Consider the following 26,640-nt stretch of genomic DNA (forward strand, 5'->3'; position numbering starts at 1 on the left):
TACCAGCAGCTGCATACATATTCTTCTGAAGTAGACATGGTACATTTTCCAGGATAGACCATATTTTAGGCCACAAATTAAATCTCAATAGATTTAAAAGATACAAAGTATCTTCTCTGACTACGGTGAGATGAAGTTAGAAATTAATAACAAGAGAAAAACTGGAAAATTTAGAAATCGTTGGAAATTAACATAATTAACAATCAATGGATCAAAGAAGAAATTACAAGGAAAATTTAAACATACTTAGAGACGAATGAAAACAGAAACGCAATGTACCAAAACTTATGGAATGCAATGAAAGCCATGCTAAGGGGAAAAATTATATACATGCATACATTAAAAATTAAGGAAGGCCAGGTATGGTGGCTCACACCTGTAATCCCAGCAATTTGGGAGGCCAAGGCAGACGGATCACTTGGGGTCAGGAGTTTGACACCAGCCTGGCCAACATGATGAAACCACATCTCTACTAAAAATACAAAAATTAGCCCGGCGTCATGGCATGCACCTGTAATCCCAGCTACTCGGGAGGCTGAGGCAGGAGAATCGCTTGAATCTGGGAGGCAGAGGTTGCAGTGAGCTGAGATTACACCACTGCACTCCAGCCTGGGCAACAGAGTGAGACCCTGCCTCAAAAAAAAAAAAAAAGGAAAAAAATTGAGTAAGATCTCAAATCATCAACCTGCCTTTACAACAGAAGGAACTATAAGAACAAACTAAACATAAATCTAACAGAAGGAAAGAAATAATAAAGATGAGAGCAGAGATAAACAAAAGAGAGGATAGAAAAACAATTTAAAAAATCAATAAAGGCCTGGCGTGGTGGCTCATGCCTGTAATCACAGCCTTTTGGGAGGCTGAGGCGGGCGGATCACCTGAGGTCAGGAGTTCAAGACCAGTCTGGCCAATATGGTGAAACCCCGTCTCTACTAATAATACAAAAATTAGCCAGGCATGGTGGTGAATGCGTAATCCCAGCTACTCAGGAAGCTGAGGCAGGAGAATTGCTTGAACCTGGGAGGCAGACATTGCAGTGAGCCCAGATTGTTGCCTGGGAGACAAGAGCAAAACTCCATCTCAAAAAATAAATAAATAATAAATAAAATAAAATCAAAAATTGGTTCTGTTGAAAAGGTCAACGAAATTGACAAATTTTATCTAGATGAACTAAGAAAAAAGAGAAAAAACTCAAATTACTAAAATGAGAAATGAAAATAGGGATACCACTGTTGATTCTACAGAAATAACAATGAATATAAAAAAGTAGTGTGAATAATTATATGCCAATGTATTGGATAGTGTGGATGAAATGAACAAATTCCTAGAAACACAAAACCTACCGTAACTGATCATGAAATAGAACATCTGAGTAGACCTATAGCTAATAATACAGAAATCCAAGAGATCCAGATTAAAGTGATCTTAAAAAAGAACAAAGTTGGAAAATCCTGATTTCAAAACTTACTAAAAAGCTACAGTAATTAAGACAGTGTGGTACTATTAAAAGGATAGACATGTAGATCAATCTGACAGAATTGAGAGTCTAAAAATAAACTCTTACATTTATAGTTAATTGATTTTCAACAAGGGTACCCCAACAAGTCAAGGATGAAATAGCATTTTCATCAAATGTCTTTGCAATCAAAGTTTGAACAAGGAACACATAAGAATACAGTTGAACTTTCTTTATAACATAGACCAAAATTAACTCAAAATGGATCAAAGACCTAAATTTAAAGGTCAAAATCATAAAACTCCTGGAAGAAAACATAAGAAAAATAAGAGTAAATGCTTATTATCTTGTGTTTGGTAATGACTTCTTAGATGCAACAACCAAAGTACAAGCAATGAAGAAATTACAAATTTCTTCTTTGAAGAATTGATAAATCAGTTAACCAAAATTAAAAGTATTTGTGCTGCAAAATATACCATAAAAAAGTGAACAGACGAGCCACAAAATAGGAAAAAATTTGAAAATTATTTGCCTAATATATAAAGAAATAAAAGAAATATGTAAAGAAATCTTACAACTGAATAAAAGTTAAATAAATGAATTTAAAATGGGAAATGAATATGAATAGACATTTATTCAAAGAAGATATGCACATGAATAATATATGAATGAAAAACACAACATTACTATCAGGAAAATGCAAATTAAAATCATAATGTTTTATAACTTCACAGCTACTAAGACAGCTATAATAATAATCATAATATTTTAGAAACTAGATAATAACAAGTGTTAGCAACAATGTGAAGAAATGGGAATTTCTCATAGATTGCTGGTAGGAATAAAAATGGCACTACGGAAAACAGTTTGGTAGCTCTTTTAAACATTAACCTACAGTCACTGTGGGACCCAGCAATTCAGCTCCTAGTTATATACCCAACAGTAATGAAAACATATGTCCAACTTAATGCATGTGGGGCTTAAAACCTAGATGATGGGTTGATAGGTGCAGCAAACCACCATGACACATGTATATCTATGTAACAAACCTGCACATTCTGTACATGTATCCCAGAACTTAAAATAAAATAAAAATTAAGAGAAAACATATGTCCAAACAAAAACTTGTACATAAATATTTCATACTTCATAATAACCAAAAAGTAGAAATTCAAATGAATGGATAGACAAATGTGGTATATCTATATGGTATAACAGTATTTGGCAATAAAAATGGATAAACTATTGAGACATACTACAACACTGATGAACTTTCAAAATATTATAAAAGAAACCAGTCACCAAAGGTCGCATATTATATGATTCCATTTATATAAAATGCTCAGAATAGACAAATCTATAAAATGGAAAGTAGATTAGTGGTTTTAAGAAGCGAAGATCGCGCCACAGCACTACAGCCTGGCAACAGTGAGACTCTGTCTCAAAAAAAAAAAAAAAAAAAAGAAAAAAAATTAGGAGTGACTCTTTATGAGAATGGAGCTTCTTTTTGGTGTGATAAAAGTGTTCAAACATTGGATTATAGCAATGGTTGCAGAATTCTCTGAATGTACTAAAAATACTGAATTGTAGACTTTTAATGAGTAAATTTTGTGGTATGTGTATTATATTTATATCTATCTATACCCATTGCATGCGCTTTGTTTCCTGACAACATTCATTTAGACATTTATTCTATTTTGCAGTTTCCACAATTCACCATTTTCATCACATCGCCTTTTCTTCATCATTGCATACAATCTTTTGGTTCATTTAATGAATTGCTTTGAGTACTTTTTCATTTTTTTTATGCAAAGGATGCCTTTTTAGCATGATCATTTGAGTCAGTTTGTATGGATATGGAATTCTTGAATTATAATTTCTTCCTTCTAAAACTTCTACTTGAAACTTTGTTAACATTTTACATAGTAAAATAATCTGGTAAACTTCATGAAAAAATTTATTTCAGAATGCTAATAATTTTAATTTTTAAAAATTTTTCCTTAAATTGATTTCTCAATTTCATTTTTTAAAAATTTCCAAATTCATTATGATGTATGTGTTCATGTGTATGTGTCTCTGTGTGTATAAAGATTTTTATCTTAATTTTTCTAAGTATTCTGGGATACATTTGTGTCCCAAGACCTAAATGTTTCTTTAGCTCTGGGAATTTTTTTTGACATATTACTTTTTTATATACTTTTTCTTCTGTAAGTTTTTCTTCTTTTCCTAAATGGCCCTCAACCTATTTACTCTCTACAATTTTCCTTTGGATGTCAAAATATGTTTTGTTTTGCTTGTTTACAGTATGTTGTTTCTTGTTTTCTCTGAATATTCAGACATTTTGATTTTTAATTAAAGTAATCTTTATTTCAGATTGTTCCCATTTGAAGGATTAAATATATTTTCTAAGTTTTGGTGGAATAAAAATATAGTTTTAAACATTCCTTTCTTGAAGAAATTTTCACAGAAAGACCTTTATGCTGATTCTTCACAGTGTCCTTCTTTTGAACTACTAGTCCTTTTCATCATATATGTAATATTTCTCACTTTTTTCATGCTTAGTAGAAAGCAATTATATGTATTCTGTATCATTTTCTTTGGGAAGATTTCTACAATTATGTATTTACCTGTCCAGTTTGTTAGTTTTATTCCAAAAGAGCTAAGGAGATTTTAAGATAGCTGGTGATTGAAACTTGTTATTTTAAAATTCTACTTACACGTTAGAAATGGGAATAAAGCTACAGCTAACCTTGTCTCTTGACAGGGAGCCTTCTCATTTTGCCAAAGACTTGACACCCACATTTCAGCAACTGGTTGTTTCTATGAAGTCCAAATTATCCTTAAAGGGATCTACCATGGGCAGTATTCCTTACATTTCTTAGCCATCCATCCATAGTTAGAATGGGTTCCATGATCTATCATTCTATGGTTCCCAAACTAGCATTAGGGGCTGATCTAAGAAAAACTATTCCAGAGCCTATCTTTAATTTAGTTCTGACTCTTTCAAATTTGAGTATGTCCATGTGTTGGCCCAGTGAGGACTCTTTTCTATGTTCTCTTCAGACAAATTTAATCTTGCATGTGAAGATTTATAAATTAGATAGCCATTATTTTTTAGCATGTAGATTTTCAGCATCTTATTTTTCAGTGTTGGTCTAATTTTATTCTTTTATTTATATGCTTTTATTTTAATAGAAAAAATGGAGGGCATAGCATTCTGTGTATGGTTACAACTGTCTTTTATGACCAAAGATCTCTATAAACCTCTCCTTGTTTTCTGAAGCTTGATGCTATGCTCTATCCTCCATTTTCATTATTAATTACATTTTTATGTATTTTTGCATTCTATTATGCCCTTTAAAATGTGTCCTCCATATCACTATTTCAATTTTCTTCAATATCAGTTATGCTCTTCATTTGTTTTCAATGCATTTTTGTATTCTCCTCATATTTAGGTTTCCTTAAATTATCTATAGTCTAAAGATGATTCGAAACAATTTTCTGAAGAGAATCCTTGTACCTCCAACTGATAATCCTTTAGATCATCCCTCAATGATTGTCCATAAGTAATATTCTTAGAATATATTAATTTATCATGAAAGCCACTCTATGAAACATCATTACAACCATTACAAGGATATTCTTGATAACATCATTTAATGCACCTGCCTGTGTTCTTTGATGAGCTCCATCAGTTAAAATCCTTCCTTAGTACCAATATAGTTGTGTGTCTTTGTTTTTAATATTTGGTTTTAGCGAATCTCAGAACATCCTCAGTTATACAAATGAAAATAACTATGTCTTTTGCTTGGCTATTTGAAAGCTTAAATATGACTGTGTGACTCAATATCAGCCAGTGAGTTATTATAACATGCATTTTGGTGTATTCTTGGCTCCATTTATCTCCTCAATGTTTGTCCTTTCTTATTTCTTCCAACTTTAATTTATACTCTTTTGTCATATTTTGTTTATCCTTGTAAACTGGTTTAAATCTTTTCTTGAAAGAAGAGAATATAAATAAATGAAGTGGGAATTAAGCCTGGCTCAGGCATTCTTTTGCCTCTTAATCATAATTTCTCTTTTATGTGCTTTTGTCTTTTGTATATTGTATAACAATTTAAATTGAGAACAGGAGAAATCATGGCAGGCTCTGCTATGTTGTTGTCTTGATCTTGAATGTTTCTCTACTTTTAAGAGATATGTTACTATTATGACTCTGAATTCATGTATATTCTATAACTTTTGCTATTCTTAGATGAATTTTATAATTTAGTTTATTATAATTGACATTTCTATTTGAATGTTTATTTTGTATCATTATGATAACCCAATTTTAAATGCTACAGGCTTTTATAAATATGAAGGAAAGTACATTTCATACTTCCTAAAATTTTCCTCAATTTCCTTACTTAATCAGGGTTTACATCATTCCTAAATTATGAAATCTCGAATTTCAAATAGGAGAACTTGATTCCTAAGCCTTGAAGGTTTGTATATTGGGGTGGTATTTTACAAATATTGCTTATCAAACTAAAAGTGTTTCAGAGGAAAAATATTAATCAATTTATGCTAAATGTGTTATTAAAAAAAAACAAAACTATGTCAGGCTAGGCGTGGTGGCTCACACCTGTAATCCCAACACTTTGGGAGGTCAAGGCAGCAGATCACTTAAGCACAGGAATTCAAGGCCAGCCTGGGCAACATAGAGACACTGTCTCTACCTTCAAGGTCCCCCAAAATTAGCAGGGCATGTTGGCACAAGCCTGTGGTCCCAGCTACTCAGAAGGTTAATATGGGAGGATCACTCGAGCCTGGGAGTTTGAGGCTGCAGTGAGCTGTGATCACACCACTGCACTCCAGTCTGGGCGACAGAGCAAGACCCTGTCTTCAGGGAAAAAAAAAAAAAAGAAAGAAAAAGAAAAAAGAAAAGAAAACAGAGAGAAGGAGGGAGGGAGGGAGGAAGGGAGGATGGAAGGGAGGGAGGGAGGGAACGAGGCAGGAAGGCAGGGAGGGAGGAAAGAAGGAAACAAACTATGGCTGTTCTAAATAATATCTGTAAAATAATCGTAAAGTACGAAGGCAATTTAGAAGCTACTAATGTTAGTACAATGCCCCACACACCTTTTAAACAGCAGACTCCATTGTTAAAGGGCGGTGTGACCTGTATTCTTATTCCAGCTGAAACAAGGAAGAGGAAAGGGCTTAAACATGAGATGTGAGACTGTGCACATGTGCCCCTCAAAAAGCTCATACATGTAACAAAAAATTGTCTGTAACTATGTGAACAGAAGAACGGTCACTTGAAAGATTTTTTTCCAAATCTCATTTTTCTTAATTCTTAGAAGAATAAAGAAAAATAAAGACACATTTGCAAAGACTGCTGCGGGCCACAGGAACTGGAATCCAAATGAGAAGCACTGATATGCATGAAGCAGACATTGCATGAACCTTTTCTTTGAAATAATGTGGCCAGCTTAATTAATTCTAGCTAGAATATATTAACAGTTTATAACAGTTTAATATTCAGGTGAGTCCTCCTTCTCACGCTGTAGAACTCATGAATAAGAAATACGTGTCAGTTCATGTCACCTAACTACAGATATATGCAGTGAAGGAAGCTGCAGTTACTTCTGATCCTACATTATAGATTTTTCTGTCATCTGAACAAAGGCTACATTTTGTTCACATGTGTAAGAATTGTACTCACTGAAGTATAGTTATTCAGGAAAAATTTGCCCAATGAGCAGAAAGAAGTCATTTCAATTAATGTTAATTTTAGAAAATAACCTGAATATTCTGCTTCACAATTCCTTACCAGCATGTAGGTTCACAAGCATCTTTGTACATAGTTTCTGTGTGGATCTAATTTTTTGTCAGACTAAAATGTGCTTTCATATGCCTCATTATGCAATAAAAATAAAGGCCTAAGTACGCACGGTAAATAATTTAGGAGTTAAATATTCAGTGAGAATATTCTGTCAGCCCTCAGTCAAAACGTATTTGCTTTGATGATCCAGGTTGAGTACCAAAGACCTCACAATACCAACAAATGTACATTTGAAGGTGAAGGGTTGTGATCTGTTTGGCAGAATGTTTTTAATTCATTAGAGATTAGCCATGTTGGATGAGTAAAAAATGCACATTAAAAAGAACTATTGTAGGCCGAGCGTGGTGGCTCATGCCTGTAATCCCAGCACTTTGGGAGCCTGAGGCGGGCGGATCATGAGGTCAAGAGATCGAGACCATCTGGCCAACAATGGTGAAATGCCATCTCTACTAAAAATACAAAAATCAGCTGGGCATGGTGGCACGCCTGTAGTCCCAGCTACTTGGGAGGCTGAGGCATGAGAATTGCTTGAACGTGAGAGGCGGAGCTTACAGTGAGCCGAGATCACACCACTGCACTCCAACCTGGCGACAGAGAGAGACTCTATCTCAAAAAAAAACAAAAACAAAAAAACAAACAAACAAAAAAACAGAAAAAAACCAACTATTGTAATTAAGTAGTGTCTGCTGTGCTCCTTAAAATGATAAATAACTGTAGACATTATTTTCATTCAATATGAACAATCTTATTGCTCTATCTCCTAAATAATACATTACTGTCTGTAAAAAGAAAGTTTCAAAAAGTACTTCAGTATGGGTGTGCAAACACAAGGTCCAAGAGACCCTATCAAATAATTTAATAATGAAAAGAAGTTCTGAGAGACCATTTAGTTAAGTTCAAGCACTGAGGGAAATATACCTTTTTAAAAAGAGAAGAGTCTTAGAGAAGTAATTTAACTGTTTGCAATCTTTGGCAAAAAAATGTAACAGAAATATATACAGGAATATGTATAAAATACATTTATTTTGAAAAGGGATAAAGATTTAAGAATAAATTCTAAGGTAAAATGTGAGGCAGAGAATAAAATAATATGGCATCAGATTAGGGGCTCCATGGGGTATTTTAAAAGAGAGAGACAAATCAGGTGATTGTCACATGGCAGAGAGACAGCAAAGATAAAGAGAACTAGAGCAGAAATGTGAATGCTTAATGACATAGAACAAATTATTCATAAAAGCTAGTGTTGGATTACTCAATAAAAAGATAATGCATATTCCTAAACCACCAGCAAAGCATCTGCATCAAATTGGGGAGGTGGTTAAAGGCAAAGATAAAAACAAAAAAAATTAGAGAGTGAGAGAGAGAATTTTTAAAAAGAATTTCGTATTCCAAATACGAGCAAATAGAGTAGCATCAATGGGGTCTTCATGAGAAGTCAAATTTTGATGAGATTTGTTACACACTTCCTTTATTGCTTGTTTTAATTTCTAATTTTGAATTATATGCAGAAATGCATTTGTGTGTCTGTTTATCTGTTTGTGTGCTTAAGGTCATAAAAACTCACAGTTTGACCCTAATAAGGGGAAAAAAAAGTGTAGCTATTACAGTTTGAGGTTAGACAGGAATATTTCTTAGGAAACAATAGTCTCCAACTCAAATTTGAAGGAAAAACTATAGGTGGATTGCTGGAGAAGAACCTAGAGGGAAAATAATTCTGAGAAGTTAGCATGAGTAAATAAGAGGAATAAATTAGATACTACTGAGAGTCAAAAATAAAAAAATGCAGAAATTAACTAGAAAAGGAATATAGCAATTGATGATCAGCAAAGTCAGGTTAAAGTAATTTTTAGATTAGAGGAAAAATAGGACTGGCAAGACAAGGAAAATAGAACAGTCAAAATAATTTTGAAAGAAAAAGAAAAATTGCTGAAGGAATCACACTATCTGATTTTAAGACTTACTATATGGTTATAGTAATAAAAACTATATGATATTTGTGAAAGACTGTGCATAGATCAGTAGAATAGAATAGAGAACCAGAAACAGACCCACATAGACTATGGATTTTTTCTTTCCTCAAGGGAATTGTTTCTGTGCCTTTCTCAAAAATTAGGTACTTTATTTGTTTTATTTTTGCTTACAAATTTTCATCATATGGTATTGGAAAAATTAGAAATTTATAAGCCAAAAAAAGGCCTTGACCTAAAGGACAAAGAATATATATCCAGAATACACAGGGCACTTTCAACAGAAACTCAACAGTTAAGAAAACAAACAACACAATTAGAAAATAGGACAAAAATTAAAGTTACTTCACCAAAAAAGACATATAGATGGCAAGTATGTACATAAAAAGATGTCTAACATTATTAGCCATGGTAGAAATACCAATTAAAACCATTATGAGATACCACCACACATTAGAACGGAAAAGATAAATACTGATAGTAATAAATGCTGATAACGATGCAGAGAAACTGGATTTCTCATTATTGCCAATTGTTGTGTAAAATACCACAGACTAGAAAAACAATTTGCACTTTTTAAAATAATGTTATTTTATAACATTTATAAATAAACATATATTTAACATAAAACCCAGCAACTGCATTCATGAACACATATCCTAGAGAAATGAAGACTTATGTTCAAACAAAACCTATATGTAAATGCTCATTACAGCTTTATTTGTGATATTCCCAAACTGGAAATATTCCAGATATCCTTCAAGGAGTGAATAAATAAACTATGATGTTTATATACAATGGACTATTATTCAGCAATAAAAAGGAAGGAACTATTGATATACCCAATAGTTGAATAAATCTCAAGGGCATTATGCTAAATGAAAAAAAAAAGCAAACTTCAGATGGTCACATACTATATGATTCTATTAATATAATAATTTTGATTTGACAATGACGGTGATCTAGAACAGATCAGTGGTTGCCAACAGTTAAGAGTAGGGGGGAGAGTATGGTAATTAAGGGGTAACATGTAGGAGTTTTTAAATGGTTGTGGACCAATCTGTATCCTGATTATGGTGTTGGTTGCATTGACTGCTCTAATCTACACATGTGATAAAATTTTGTAGAACTATACACACACATACCAAAAAAGCTGCATGTAGAAATTGTTGAAATATGAATGAGGTCTGAGCTTGAGTTAATAATATTGTACCAATTTCAAATTTCCTAATTGTGACAATAGGCAATGGTTATGTAAAATATTATCACTGGGAAAATTTGGATGAAAAGTACTTGGAAACTACCATTTTTAAATTTATTCTTAGTTTTAAACAAATTCAAAATAAAGAGACATAAAAGAGTACTAAGAATAATCTAAAATATATAGAGCAGAGAAATACAGTTAGCCTAAAATCATTCTAACAATCAATTTGCAAAAATTTCCCCAACAGGCTGGGCATGGTGGCTCATACCTGTAATCTCAGCACTTTGGGAGGCTGAGGCAGGTGGATCACAAGGTCAGGAGTTCAAGACCAGCCTGGCCAATATGGTAAAACCCTGTCTCTATCAAAAATACAAAAATTAGCTGGGTGTGGTGGCGTGCACCTGTAGTTCCAGCTGCTTGGGAGGCTGATGCAGGAGAATTGCTTGAACCCGGGAGGCAGAGGTTGCAGTGAGCCAAGATGGTACCACTGCTCTCCAGCCTGGGTGACAGAGAAAGACTCCATCACAAAAAATAAATAAATAAATAAATTTCCCCAACAATCTACGTATAAAAATTAAGACAAAAAGTCAGATCAATTTTTCTCCTAGAAATGATGTGAAAAGTTGTATTTAAGTACCTAGCTCAACTGAAGAAGCATCAATTCTGTCATATAAAATATGGTAAAAATATAATAGTACTACATTTATATTTGCAAGAAAGTGATTATAAGAGAAATAAAGGGCTAGAAAGAAGGTGTATTGTTTGCAAAATGGTTGCTATCTTAGTCAGTTTGGGCTGCTGTAACAAATATATTAGGATCTGGGTGGCTAAAACAATGAACACGTATTTCTCACAGTTCTGGAGGCTGGGAAATCCAAGATTAAGTTGCCATCAGATCTAATGTTTGGTGAGTGCACACTTCCTGCTTTGCAAATGACTGTCTGTGATGGTTAATACTGAGTGTCAACTTGATGGGATTGAAGGATGCAACATATCGATCCTGGGTGTGTCTGTGAGGGTGTTGCCAAAAAAGACTAACATTTAAGTCAGTGGGCTGGGGAAGGCAGACCCACCCTTAATCTGGTGAGCACTATCTAATCAGCTGCCAGCAAATATAAAACAGGCAGAAAAACATGAAAAGTCAAGACTGGCCTAGCCTCCCAGCCTACATCTTTCTCCCATGCTGGATGCTTCCTGCCCTCAAACAACTGACTCCACGTTCTTCAGTTTGAGACTCGGACTGGCTCTCCTTGCTCCTCAAGCTTGCAGACAGCCTATTGTGGGACCTTGTGATTGTGTAAGTTAATATTTAATAAATTCTCATATATACATGTATATATATACACACACATATATATATATACAAGTATACATATGTATATATACAAGTATATATACACATATATATGAAAGATACATATATAGATACATACATATATATATGTAAAAAGATATATATACATATATATACACATATATATATATCCTATTAGTTCTGTCCCTCTAAGGTACCCTAATACACTGTCTCATAGTGTTTTCACGTGGCAGAGAACAAAGAAGAAAGAAGCAAAGTCTCTCATGTCTTGTCTTTTTTTCAGACGGAATTTTGCTCTGTTGCCCAGGCTGGAGGGCAATGGTATGATCTCGGCTCACTGCAACATCCACCTCCTGGGTTCAAGCGATTCTCCTGCCTCAGCCTCCTGAGTAGCTGGGATTACAGGTGCACACCACCACGCCCAGGTAATTTATTTTTGTATTTTTAGTAGACATGGGGTTTCGCAATCTCATGTCTCTTTTTATAAAGGCACAACTCCCATTCAAGAGGGCTCCATCCTCATGACCAAATTGCCTCCCAATGGCTCCACCTTCAAATACTATCACATTGGGAATTTAAGCTTCAATATATGAACTTCGGAGGGACACAAACATATAGCCCATAGCATTCCATTCCTAGCCCCCCACAATTCAAATCCTTCTCACAATAAAAATACATTAATTCCATGCCAACAGAAATGTTTTACCTAGTCTCATGTCAAATCTAAAGTTCAAAGCCTTATCTAAATATTATCTAAATTATATATGGTTGAATCTTGAGGTATGATTTATTCTGAGCCAAAATTCTTCTTTCCCTGTGAATGTGTGAAACCAGTTAAGTTATGTACTTCCAAAATAAAGCGATGGGATAGGCATAGGATAAATATTTCCATTCCAAAACGGAGAAATCAGAAGAAAGAAAGATGTGTTGGGTCTCAAGAAACTCCAAAACCTAGCAAGGCAAACTCTATGAGAGCTTACGCCTCAACAGTAATCCTCTTGACTTGACGATGCTCTGCCTCTGGATTCAGTGGGATGGAAGTTTTGCCCTGCAGCACTGCTAGGCAAGAAACACAGGCCCCAGTTGTTCTGCCAAGTGGAGGTCATGACTCCATGGCTCAGGGCAGCTTCTGTGTGGCCTATTGGAACCAAGAATATTACCCCACCCATTGGTGGGTTCACATATTGGTCTTGCCCTTTAAAGTTGAGATGGAGGCAGCCCTGTTCCCCAGGCCCATGCACTCTGGACCTTTGGTGAGAGTAGCAGCCCTGATAAACTCTGAAAATGACTTGAGGGTCATTCTTCTCTTGTCTTGAAGAATAACATGGGTTTGCAGTTGAATAGCTCTATGGTCCAGTGCTATAGGGTCTAAGAAGTCCAACAACTTTTCTTCATTTTATTCCATTTTGGTGCCAGTATTTCTGTGGTGTATTTCCACCTCTATAAATGGCTTCTGTTGAGATGTCTGATCAGGTTCTTGGATCACACTCATGCTAATCTTCTTATCAAATGGTAGCCTGGCCACACCCTTTGTGTTCCCTGCAACATGGATAGGATAAGAATTCTCCAAATCTCTAAGTTTTGGTTCCCTTTTGCTTAGTGATTCCTTCTTTCTCTTCAGTTCCTTTTGCTCATCACAATTTACTATAAGCAGTCAGGAGGAACCAAGCTGATCCTTTAAAACTATACATAGAAAGTATTTTTAGCTAAATATTCACATGCATTGCTTGCAAATTCTACCTTCCATAAAACACTAGAACATGAATAAAATTCACCCAAGTTCCTTGCCACTTTATAACAAAGACTGCCTTTTCTCCATTGTCCAATAACATGTTTCCCAATTTTTGTCTGAGATCACGTGAGAATGGCCTTTATTGTCCATATTTCTGCTGACATTACATGATCACTTATATATTCTCTAATAAGACAGAGATCTTTCTAGCTCTCTTCTTTACTTTCTGAGCTCTTACCAGAGTCACATTGAAAAGTCCCCTCATAGCAATATTATCTTCTTCTAGCATGCACCTCAAAATCCTTCCAGACTCTACCTACTACCTACTTCCAAAGACAATTCCACATTTTCAGGTATTTGAAATAGTAGCACTCCACTTTTAAGTACCAATTTCTATCTTAGTCAGTTTGGGCTGTTACAACAAAAATACCACAGATGGGGTGATTCAGATAACGAACATTTATTTGTCACAGTTCTGGAGGCTGGGAAATCTAAGATGAGGTGGCCAGAAGATCCAGTGCCAGGTGAAAGCTCACTTTCCGGTTTGCAGATGGCCATCTTCTCATTGTATTTTCACATGGCGGACAACAAAGAAAGGAAGGTCTCTTGTCTCTTCCTATATAAGGGCACTAATCTCATTCACGAGGGCTCTACCTTCAAACCTAATTAATTCTCAAAGGCCTCACCTTCAAATATCATCACATGGGAGATTTAGGCTTTAACATATGAGTTTTGGAGGGACACAAGCACTTAGTTCATAGCAGTCGCCATTATTTCTTTTGCTATATGCACACTTTTGAGTATTCCCCTCCCACATGAACTCTAATATTGGCCATGTGACTTGCTTTGGTCAATGATACAATAGTACGTAAAGGTTTAAATGAGTTTTTGTTAATTGGAGCTTGCTTTTTCTTGCTGCTGGACCATTTCTCCCACTATGTGGAAAATGAGATATCACACAGAAACTTTCCCCAGCTGTCCCAACTGAAGCTTCAAACATGTGAATGACTATTCCAGACTACCCAGCTCCAGGTAAGTCAATACACAAGAAACACCCAGCCAACACCCAGAGTAAAGGGAAATATAAATCATTGATGGATTTGGTGGTGGAAAAATAAAAATGTTCTTCTGATTTCTTCTATTTGCTCAGTGAAATAAAAATCCACGTTGTCACTCAGAGAAAAAGTGAGCGGGGAGAGCATTAGGGATTTGAATATGGAGGAGAAAAGTATGAAATACTCATCTCATATTGTAGAAAGTTAATTGATAGAGAAAATTCAGTTGAATTCAACTTGTGAGTTGAGGTTATAAACATGAAAGGAAACAGGTTAGCCTGATTCTGATTTTTTTCCATAGCTATGCTCAGCTGAATAGATGTCGGCAAAGCAGGCAGAGAATTAGGTTTAGCCAGAGTTGGGGTTTTGACAGGCAAGAAATGTGGAAGAAGAGAGGGGCAGGAAATTGAAACTCTGTGAGGAAGACCTTGGCATCTACTCAGGGGAAGAAGGAAAGAAGAGGAATGCTATTATCAAGGGAAAAAAATGGTGTAAACAATTATTAATACCACTGGTATCAAAGAATTGTTGCAGTGAGTGATTAGACTATACAAGCTGGAGAGAGAAGAAATGGAGCTCACAGAGTAGAAAACCTAAAATCAAGACTTGAAAGTTATTGGAAACAAGGGAGGAAGGAACTGTGAGGCTAGTGTGTTGGCTGGACTTTCTGCTTGGATTCAATATCCACATTGCAAACAAGGATGACAGCAAGTCAAGTGCTATATTATTCAAAATATGATGAGAGTGATGAAGAGGCCAGTATATGAATAAAATGGAAGGGAAGCTAATGGTATAGTCACAAAGCATGTACTTATAATAAGCTGTAATTTTGTGGGAGGAGAGAGGAAGTAAGGTGGTCTAGAAGTGAAGAGCAGGAGGGAACATAAGTTATTAGTTAAGATATTAATTCAACAAATGTTTACTACTTTCCCAGTATGTTCCAAGCTCAGTGTTTTGCCTACTAGAAACCCATTAGTGAATAAACCTGCAGGTCCAGTGGTAGGTGAAGTTTATGTCACAATCCCAAGAACAATCTATCTCTCTCTATATATGTATGTGTGTGTTTGTGTGTGTGTCAATTAATACATATGTATGCAAAATTCTAAAATAAATTATATTTATATACCTCAGTGATAGTGTCTACATGCTTAACACTCATTATGAGTTATAAATCTCCAGAGAAGGATTAAAAAGAAGGAGTTACAGGCTCAATTAGAAAAGGAAATTGATATTCTCAAGGGACGGATAGCCAGTATAAGCAAGAAGATGAACTGTATGTTGAAGGGATTGAGGATATGGAATATTTTGTTGATGACAGGCATTTAATTCCAAACCATACAGTGGAAGGACATCAGAGGTAAGTGAGAGACAGAGTCTGACTGGTGGATACACGAACAATATCAAGAATATAATGGCTGGCATTTTTGTGGTGACCAACATAAACAAGGCTGTTAATTTAATGAGATTAATCCCAATGGCCTCACAAGAGAAGGTGAACAATCATTTTCAGTTTAGGGATTGGTTCCTCAGTTGTTTGTAAGAATATGAACATAGATAATGAGAATCATTATAATTCAGGTAATGAAGAGATAATTTGTTGTTAGAGATATCACTGAAAGCCTCAAGTCAAACACAATGTAGCCTGTTTATAAATAAGTTAGGAGGAAATAAGAGTTAGGGGTAAGAAGTTATTGCATATATAATTTATGTGTGTTTGTTAATTAAAATGTTATTTGTATAAGAGATTTACAATTCATAAAGATTAGGAACATAGGTAGTATTATTGGGGTGCAGATATATAATTTATGATTATAGTTTTGCATAGACATATGCTATACTAATTTATGTATTAAAGTAGTGAAGTTAATTTATTCTGGAGATACTGGCATTAATATTTTCTAAAAAGTGCATTTGATTTGTGACCAGAAGCGGGTGGCTCATGCCTGTAATTCTCTCTACTCTAGAGAATAAGGCAGGAGGATCAATTGGGGCCAGTGATTGGACACCAGCTTGGGCAACATAAGGAGAACGCTATTCCTAAAAAATAAAAATGAATATATAATTTTCCAGATGTAGTTGTGCCTGCCTGTAGTCTCAGCTACTCAGGAGGCTGAGTCAGGAGGATTGCTTGAGACCAAGAGTTCCAGGCTATAGTGAGCTATGATTGTACCACTCCAGCCCAGGCAACACAGCAAGATGCCATCTCTAAAAAACTTTTTAAAAATTTTCACAAAATAGCTAGAAAAATATACAATGAAATAAATTATATGTCACCTCTAAAATTGGAACCATCAGAAGCTTTCATAAACTTGTCAGATATTTCGGCACAGCTAATTTTAAAAAGTTAAATGCCCACTTTTTTAATGGTGGTTATGGCTGTTATATAATTACATGTTTTGTGTTTCTAGTTTAAAATTTTGCACCTTTTCAAATGCATATTTATATAATTACCATAAATTTTCAACAGTACTTGTATGCCTTGAATTTGTAGATAAGAAATTTTACTAGGACATGTATTGAAACGAAATACAAAAGATAACTGTCACTCTACATCTTCAACATGAAAGAAGAAAACACTATTTTTGAATCCCTCTGAATTTGTCTGCATATATAAGACATAATTTTTACTACTCAGAGATTAAAAATTTTAAGCATAAACAGGTTGAGATACAGCACATCTTTGTATTATTATCTCTATTGGTTATTGCTTGAATAGCATTTTATATTGATTCTTGCTAATGTATCCTTTTCTAAAATTCACTATTTTCTTCCTTACTTAAAACAAAAAGCAAACTGACATAATAACCCCAAAATAAATTGAAATAGAACCATCACAGGAAAGTTTGCTCTTCATGTGAAAACCACTTCAAACGATCTTAATTGGGTGGTTTATGTGTGATGGGTACCTGAAAAGAATCCTAATGCTAGTGAAAACAAAAATCATCTTTGTAAAGATAAGAAGGCTTGGCACCATTTTTAAGGTTCACCTCATTGGTGGCTTATTACTCCGAAGGTTTTTAGTTCTTTCCGTTAATAGAGAACTAGGATTCATTCATGAAATCTGAGAAAGACAGTCACTCTCCGTGATACCCCCTTGTCATCTCTAGCAGAAAGGAATTAATCTTTGGATCAATGACCAAGTCAGGGAGCTTGTCTAACGATTTATAAGGCACAGGTAACCAGTGACATTTTTCTCTATAATGTAAACTCCACAAGGGCAAGGGTCTGGACCATTCCATTCAGTGCTATATCCCCAGCTCCAGGTATATGACTTGGTGCATAGTTGGTAAATATTAGATAAATAAATAATCAGTTTCTAAGTAGGAGTGATTTTTAGTAATTAGTTGTCACATCTAGTGAAGGATAAAAGAAAGTATGGAAAAAATCAGGAAGGGATATTTTTCTAGAAGGTGGAATTCTGCTGGAGGTATTGCTTCCATCATGGCTCATTCTAGATTGCGTAGAGACCAAAGATTATTCCATGGTTCCTTGACTGAAGATGGTCCAGTATTTTTACCCAGAACACAAGTAAACAAGTTCTGCTCTTTTTGATAAGTGTTAGGATTTTGCATAAACTCATGTCAGAAAATGGGAGGTAACATTACTTAAATTTTCTATCAAAATTATATTTCCTAGTCCTTTAAGAGAAAAAAAAACCCTAATCTTTATTATCTAAATAGAAATGATTTTCCATATAACAGTATAGTTTAACAATAACAAAATATTTAGTTTAATTCTGCCAAAATTGTATTGCTTGCCATTTTTTATGTTTAGTAACCAGTTTACTTCTTTTATTTTGATTTGATGTCCTTGGACACTTGATTTGTTTCCATAGTAATTGAATCAAATCTTAAATTTTTATTCAAATTAAAACCATTTTAATAATTCCAAAATCAATGTTTTAGGGATATAATAATAGTGGTTGTTGTCTGAAATAAATGGTTTTAAAACAAGCTCGGTTTTGGAGTCAGATAACACATAAATAAATATTTTGATTGAGATTTAAAATATTTAAGATAGTCAAATAATTACTGTTTTTGCCACTCTAAAATTAATTTTGAGCTGAATAAACTCACTTCTTCAATACAAATAAGTATATATACATAAATGTGTGAGAATACACCCACATGCATGCATACATGTACGATTAAATCTTAAATATAAAACAAATGTGATTTTCATTTTTTTACCTCAGGTGGACTATGGCTATATATCATTTTATTTTACCATACATTAGTGTAGAAATATACTAAACCCTTTTAGTCATCAGCATTGAAGAGAACTAAGACTTACGCATTGACCAGATTATTTTGTGTAGAGTTGGAGAAAAGGTATTGCATATTTTACATGGTAAAGTTCTTGCTTTGATTGGCAGTAATAAAGCAGAAATGTATCATTTTATAAAATACATATATATTCACTTTTATTGGAATATCTTTAGTTTCATTTATACTCATTCTGATTATTTCTAATAAATAGCTTTTTTGGTGTAGATAACAAACAGAAAGTGTACATTATATAGCATGTTAGATCCAAATTATACAATTCATTGATATGTAATAGCATTTGCTGTAGAAAGGAATAGGGATGAATTTTAAAATCCTAATGACATTTATCTTTTTTTATTATTGATCCATGTATATTGGTATCAAAGAACATTCACATCAAGTTTATTGCAGTGGACACTTGCTTGAGGCATTCTTCACACATACACACAAAGCCATATTGAATGTGAGAGAGATTCTCAATTTTTCAATCATGACGTAACTTGCTAAATGAAATCTGAACTTTAGCTTTAATACAATTTTCTTCATAAGGTAGATATTTCTTGAATAGTGCTTATTAATTATGTACTTTTTGGGGGGAAAGGAAAATGAAAAAATACATGCTATATTACTGTTTTCTTCACTTTTTGTGCTTATTTATGTGTGTATGCTCCATAATACTCAGATATCATTTCAAGCCCATATGTCAAGGGGGAACAATTCATTTGAATGTACCTGAAAATCCAAGAAGATATAATAATTAATTGTCCTGGTGTAACAGGAGAAATTGATCACAAGAGGTCAATTTAAGTATCTTACCATTTCTTATAATGTAACATAATTATATTGCAAGCATTACTTTGGCAGTCTATTAATATATACCTTGGGTGCCCTTTCAAGTATAAGAAGGCAAAGTGGGGATTTCTGCAATATAAGACAGGTATTAATGTACCAATAATCCATGCCCTTGAGTCTTAATACTTTTTCTTACATTATCGTGTTTTAAACCCATTAATATTATACAATATATCCTCCTTTGCTAGCATAGCCAACTTTGCAAATGAAACATAAAGAACATAAAATATATTAATGGAACATTTTGTGTTATAAATACTAAACTCCATTGTATTACTAGTTTGGTGCTATCTTATCATTATTGGTTTTGTAATAAGAAAACTTCTTTAATTTTAGGGTTCACTTTCATGCATTATTTGCCTTCCCCTTCAAAATAATAGTATATATCATTAAAAGAAGGCAATTCCTCATAACAATCTTAACATTTCACATTTCCTCTTTCTTAATTTATCTGTTTTCTTTACAAATAGACTTCTGTTTCTGTCATCTCATCCAGCACAGGGGTTATGGTTGGCTACAGATTTATTAAAATAAAAAAGAAGTGATGCTAGGAAGTGGGCAGAAGGGAAACATTCCATTTTCTTGAATGGAAATGTTAGATGAACAATGAGAAGGCATTCCTCATTCTGTCATGGTTTCTGGATCACCAGTTGATACACCTGGTTGGAAAAGCCTTTTATAATGTTTATATTAGTGTCCCAGTATAAGGAGAATGAGTCTTTGCCTTTCAGGTGTATGAAAATGTAACAGGTCATTTGTTTCCTCTTTCTCTCACAACTCACAGTACTTCAGAAACTCCTGTTGTCTTTATCTTTCAAATCTATCCAGAATACAATTTTTATGACTTTCACTATTCTCATGGCTGAAACCTTCTACATCTTTGGCCTGGATTGTTACAATAGTTCCCCAATTGGTCTTTCTGCTTTTATCTGCTTTTAAGCTTTCATCCCACCTCTGCCACCATCTAATCTCAAAACAGTAGCCAAAGTCATCTTATTAGAGTGTAAAACAGATTGAGACTCTTCTGCTCAAAACCCTCTAATGGTTTCCCATTTCATTGAGAATAAAGGTCAAAGTAATTGGCAGGGGTTATAAGGCCCTCTATTATATGTACATACTCATTTAACTGCCTTACCCCTACCATTCTCTCATCTGCTCACTTTATTCCAGTCATGCTGGCCTCTTTGCTGCTTAGCAGTCACACGGGTTATGCTACCACCATAGGAAAGCTTCCTGATCAGAAGAGCTTGGAATATTCTCCTCCCAAGTATCTGCTTGGCTTGCTGCTTCACCTTATTCAGGTTATCCAAATGTCAACTTTATAACAAGAATTTTCTCGACCTTCCTGTTTAAAATTACAACCATTTTCAATGCCTGCTATCCCTTTTCACCTTCCGTGCTCTAGTTTTCCTCTACAAAATTTGTCATCTCTAAATATTATATGCAATTATTAATTATTACCATTTTTCATTTGGCTTATTTTCTGCCTCCCGAAAGAATGCCATCGACATAAGGGCAGAAGTTGTCTATTTTACTCACTATTATAGCTTAGTAACTAGAATAAGGCATAGAATGAAGTAAGTGCTCAATGCATATTTGTTGGATCTATAAGCAAATAAATAAACCTGTGAGGTCAACCATGTGGAAGGTACTATTTTTATTCCATCAGCTTAACTACAATGGGCAAAACTCATTCCTATCAGTAAATGTGGTCAATGCTAACAAAATTTAAATTCTTGGTGTTTTTCATTATTTCAGTGAAATCATCATTATTGAAAAAGTTTCCTACTAATGGAGACGCTTCCAGTTGCGTATTTTTATAATTCATAACTAGTCTTACAAGCATTACCTCCACGCAAACTAATCATTCAACTTATATATGTTGCTATTGGCAAGCAGGACTTCATGGACTCCAACAGCATTGCAATAGACAATAAAGATGGGAAGAAAGAAGGGGCAAGGGAAGAAAAAAGAAGGAGTACACTAGCCATCTATTATCAGCACAAAATTTCCATTACTACTCCTTCAAATAATTTGAGAACACTTCAGAGCTTGTCTTGGTTGCCTTAATAATATGTCATGAGGGAAAAACATATCACCCGAAAAGTATTCATGGGTGCCTATAGTGGACTAGGCAAGCAAAAATACTGTAAAAAATATACTGGAAATATAATGTCTCAAACCAAATAGAAGTGTCTTTTTTTTTTTTTTTTTTTTTTTGAGATGGAGTCTCACTCTGCTGCCCAGGCTGGAGTGCAGTGGCACGAACTCGGCTCACTGCAAGCTCCGCCTCCCAGGTTCACGCCATTCTCCTGCCTCAGCCTCCCAAGTAGCTGAGACTACAGGCGCCTGCCACCACGCCCAGGTAATTTTTTGTATTTTTAGTAAAGACAGGGTTTCACCGTGTTAGCCAGGATGGTCTTGATCTCCTGATCTCGTGATCGGCCTGCCTTAGCCTCCCAAACTGCTGGGATTACAGGCGTGAGCCACCGCACCCAGCCGAGAACTGTATTTTCTTATTCTGGAGAGTCCAGAGAATGTTGCAGGCTAACTGAAGTTACAAAACAGGGGTGGCTTTACTTCAAGCAGTTTGACAATTGTTCTGTCATTTTCAATAATAGGCTTCTAAGATTATTGTGGTTATTGTCATTGGTATTCCATTCCACTACAAGGGGGGAGGATTTAGGAAATAGTGCCTGCTACTTTAACTAATATTCTATTGTATAGAACTTAGTGACATAGACATCCTTAACTAATTGAGGCTAATAAATATCATTTAGGTATACAGCCAAGTGCCCAACTAATATGGAAGAAGGAGAAAGTGGATTCTAGTGAAAAGCTAACAGTCTCTGCCACAGTTTGGCCTTTTTCTCACCAAATATCTGTGTCATCCTTTCTTCCACACATAGAATATTCACTGACTTTCTTCTCTGCACAACCAAAAAAAGAAACATCCCCAGATCTCTTCTTCAGTTACTGCATGTCTCACAGTTCATGATCTGTGGCTGACACACAATCTGCATCATTTGGTTCAGCAGTGTCACTTGCATTTTGGTAACCAACGAAACAAAATACAAGTTTTCTGCTTCCCACCACCATCACCACCGTGAAAACAATGCACAATTGTGAAGTAAGGACAGAATAACTGCAGTACAAACTGTAATACAGAAAATGGAAACATGGGAAACATATAAGCATCACTAGTCCAAATAGTGAACAACTAGGCAGGCATCATGAGGAACTTTGCCATGGTACTGAAGAAAGTTCCTTGATTGGACCATGGCTGTCCCCTAGAGGAGCACCTTTCCCCATTGTTCTTTGTAGCTTCTGGCTTAGTTCCATTGTAGGTTCCTTCTTGTTCATTATCCTCTGTGGCCATATTGAGATTGGTGCTATGGTCTCTGCCTTCCTTCTGAACTGTGCAAAAATACAAGTCCACTTTTTTTGGATGCAAGTTTGGGGCTCTGAGGACTGTTTCACTGTTTGAAGAGTCAATGGGATTTAAGGATAGGCTCATAGTTTCCTTGTTAATACAATTCTCTCAAAAACTTGGTAGGTTTCTAATATAGTTGTTTCCAGGCAATGCAATGCCACAGTAATCACAAATTAAAGTAAACGTAGTTCTTAAACCTTCTTTATTTTCCTCTTCCCATATAATTACAAGTGTATTGGACACAATACACTTAGAAATAAGGACCACAGATTTATCTTCCAACATTTGGGGTCAAGAAGCTGTTGAATTTTACAAGTCCCTCTGTTTCCTACTGTCCTTGATACAAACCACCCAATTTTTGCCTGTGTAACACTTTGTTAAAACAGCTGGAATAGCAACATTCAGTAACATTTTGGCTATTTCCAACCCCTTTTCCTTCAAGCTACAAGCTAAGCAGGCACATGGTCTGCCTTCCAAATATCAGAGTAACAGTGTGATTTAACAGCTCAGTCAAATACCCAGCTACCTTGGAAGAAAAGCAGCCAGGAGTCAACTAGAATACCTGATCTGATATTATAAATATAAATGGTAGATGCATTGCATATTCCCTTATTGCTTCAAAATTGCTGCACTTTAAATTACTTGTAATCTCATTGAAGGCAGTGGTTGAGTATGAGAATTGTATTAGGTCTATAACACAGTCTAACACTGGTAAGTCATTTCATGAACACTTATTGCTTAATGTTATGCACAAATGCCTCTAAATGCCTCTAAAGAAATACAAATTATTTTTTATAGCTGAGATATTTTCTGATTTTTCTACCCCATTTTCATCATTTTATTGATTTGTGTAGGATAAGACAGCATAATTATATTATAGTTTAAATGCGGATGGGTCAGGGAGAATATTTAGAATACTTTTGCCATATTTACTTCTTGATTCACTCTTTATTCATTTATGTGAGTAAACCACCATGTGCCAAGCACTCTCTGGGTTACACTGGTGTGTGTGTGTGTGTGTGTGTGTGTGTGTGTGTGTTTTCAAATGACCACTAAGTGAAATACATAACAATTTATATACTTGATCATTCAGAAGATAATAAAAAAGCTACTGTTAGTTATTCACAGAAACCTTGTAGAGTATGGAATTATTCAGACTGAGTAGAGTATGGAATTATTCAGACTGAGTGTCATAGATAATTGTTCATAGATTCTGATTGGCACTCAGTAAATATGAATCTTGATCTGAAATTTTGTATATTGTTGATGCTTCACAGTGATCCAACTTTTTGGTGAGGAACTAAATGGATAGTCTTACCAAGTAATGTCCAATTCAGAAACAGTTGCAGAGCTAGGGATAGAACACCAATCAAGGCTGTTCGAGACTGAGCCAGAAGCTCGAAGGAAAGGATGGGTGTGAAAAGAGAAGAATGTATTCTAAACTCTTTCTTCTCTGGTGACTTTATACTGTCTACCAATATAAATGTGTTATTTATTAAGAACTATGCAGCATGGCCAGGTGCAGTGGTTCACGCCTGTAATCCCAGCACTTTGGGAGACCGAGGTGGGTGGATCACCTGAGCTTAGAAGTTTGACAGCAGCCTGGCCAACATAGTGAAACCCCATCTCTACTAAAAATACAAAAATTAGCCGGGTGTGGTAGTGCGTGCCTGTAGTCCCAGCTACTCGGGAGGCTGAGGCAGGAGAATTGCTTGAACCCAGAAAGCAGAGGTTGCATTGCAGTGAGCTGAGATTGCACCACTGCACTCTAGCCTGGGTGACAGAAACAAGATTCGGTCTAAATATAGATAGATAGATAGATAGATAGATAGATAGATAGATAGATAGATAGTAGATAGATAGATAGATAGATAGATAGATAGATAGATAGATAGATAGCCAAGAATATATGACACAGCATAGCATAACTCCACCACCACCCATTTTACCAAGGCAAATAATCTCTTGCCTTAAGTAACTAAGCCAGTTCAAATAATCTATGAAATTTTGAAGTAAGACACTAGTTTTAGACATATCTATATAGTATTGATCTGAGAGTAATTATAAATTAGAGCTTGGTATTTTGATTGTGACTCTGAAAGGTATATCAATAGCCACTATAGAAACAATCAATTTCTACTTTATTTGTCAATACTTACCCACTACCTCAACGCCAAAATTAGTACATTTTTTTTTTTGTCCTTGATGATGAACATGAACTCTTGACAGTGACGGGAAACTTGAAGTTTAAAGAATTTTGGCATCAATCAGAAGCAATTTTGATCTGTTATATCAAGATTTATTGGACACCAATGGGAAGTCAGTATTTAGATACCAGGGTCATAAAGAAAAGTTGTCAAGTCAAAGTGTTTGAAATCATTCCAAGTAGGACTGAGACTACTGAGCTTTTTAACCATAGTTTGCTTTTAAATACCCTGGGTAGTTAAGAGTTCTAAAGACATATTACATTTTAGAATAGATCACTTTTTTCTATTACGATCCTCAACCAAGTCAAAAGTGATACAAAATTCCAATTAAATACTAGTGTTAAAATTCCATTAAATCTATTATAATAAATATTTATGAAATCCAGTCACACATTATAGAAATGTAATAAAGAATTATCCATGATTGGATATTCCAGATAAACAGTAAGTACCCATCTGAGAATTAAAAGCTATCTGAAATTGTCACTATTTCAGATAGACATAGGTCTAAAATATGTTATTCACAGTCATGTTTTCTCCTACGGAGCAGGCTGATTTTATTTAGCTATAGCTTTATAACCCAGGTGCATTATGCTACTTATCCACTAATGCCCCGGATCTTTCAAGGACTTGTCAGGAAATGGAACTGGCACCTATCATTATAACAATAATAGTTTCACATACAGGATGGTAAAAACTGAATAAAGTTGCTAACTAAGTAACTAAAAAAGGGAAAAGAGGATATTAAAATATCATGGAGATAACACCTTCAAGAAACAGCTGCCACGCCTAGGACTGAGCAAACACAGGGAATAAGGTAGAATATTAAAACTCAGACCCTTGAAGGGGGGACCTTCAAAATGGAATCTCAGCCCTCTAAGGAGAGGGCACTTCTCTGCTGTTATGGGTGTTCCTCTGATTGGATGGAGGCCCTTCCAGAGCTAGGACCACAGACTACTGAGAAAGTTTGATGGATGTTATATAACCCCTTAGCTGAAGGAATTAGCATATTTGATAGTAGCTAAATTTACCTCTTTATATCATATTTGCAAACCTAACAGAATGTAATGAACACCCAAAAATATATGGGTGATAGTAATTTCAATATTTTAAACATAATGAATTTGTCTATCTTGAATTAAAATCAAAACATAAAACTTCCAAATCCACATGATATGTATAGGATTTTACATACAATACAGTGTACTATTTCCTACAATTTGTGAATTAACAAGAAACATTTAATCAATAATATCATGACCTAACAATTAAGCATAAAGAAAATAATTATTTCTGTTATATTTACGTTCGTTGAACTATTAAA

The 26,640-nt window shown here is 34.8% G+C and overlaps 1 protein-coding gene across 6 annotated transcripts in view; it reads right to left on the minus strand.

The window, feature by feature from the left end:
- SPAG16 (sperm associated antigen 16) overlaps nucleotides 1-26,640 on the minus strand; it is a 1,164,736-nt gene that overhangs the window by 475,207 nt on the left and 662,889 nt on the right. The gene's annotated exons all lie outside the window — the stretch shown is intronic.

Source organism: Hylobates moloch, unplaced genomic scaffold (assembly GCF_009828535.3).
Source record: "Hylobates moloch isolate HMO894 unplaced genomic scaffold, HMol_V3 SCAFFOLD_1, whole genome shotgun sequence".
In the NCBI taxonomy this organism is placed as follows: domain Eukaryota; kingdom Metazoa; phylum Chordata; class Mammalia; order Primates; family Hylobatidae; genus Hylobates; species Hylobates moloch.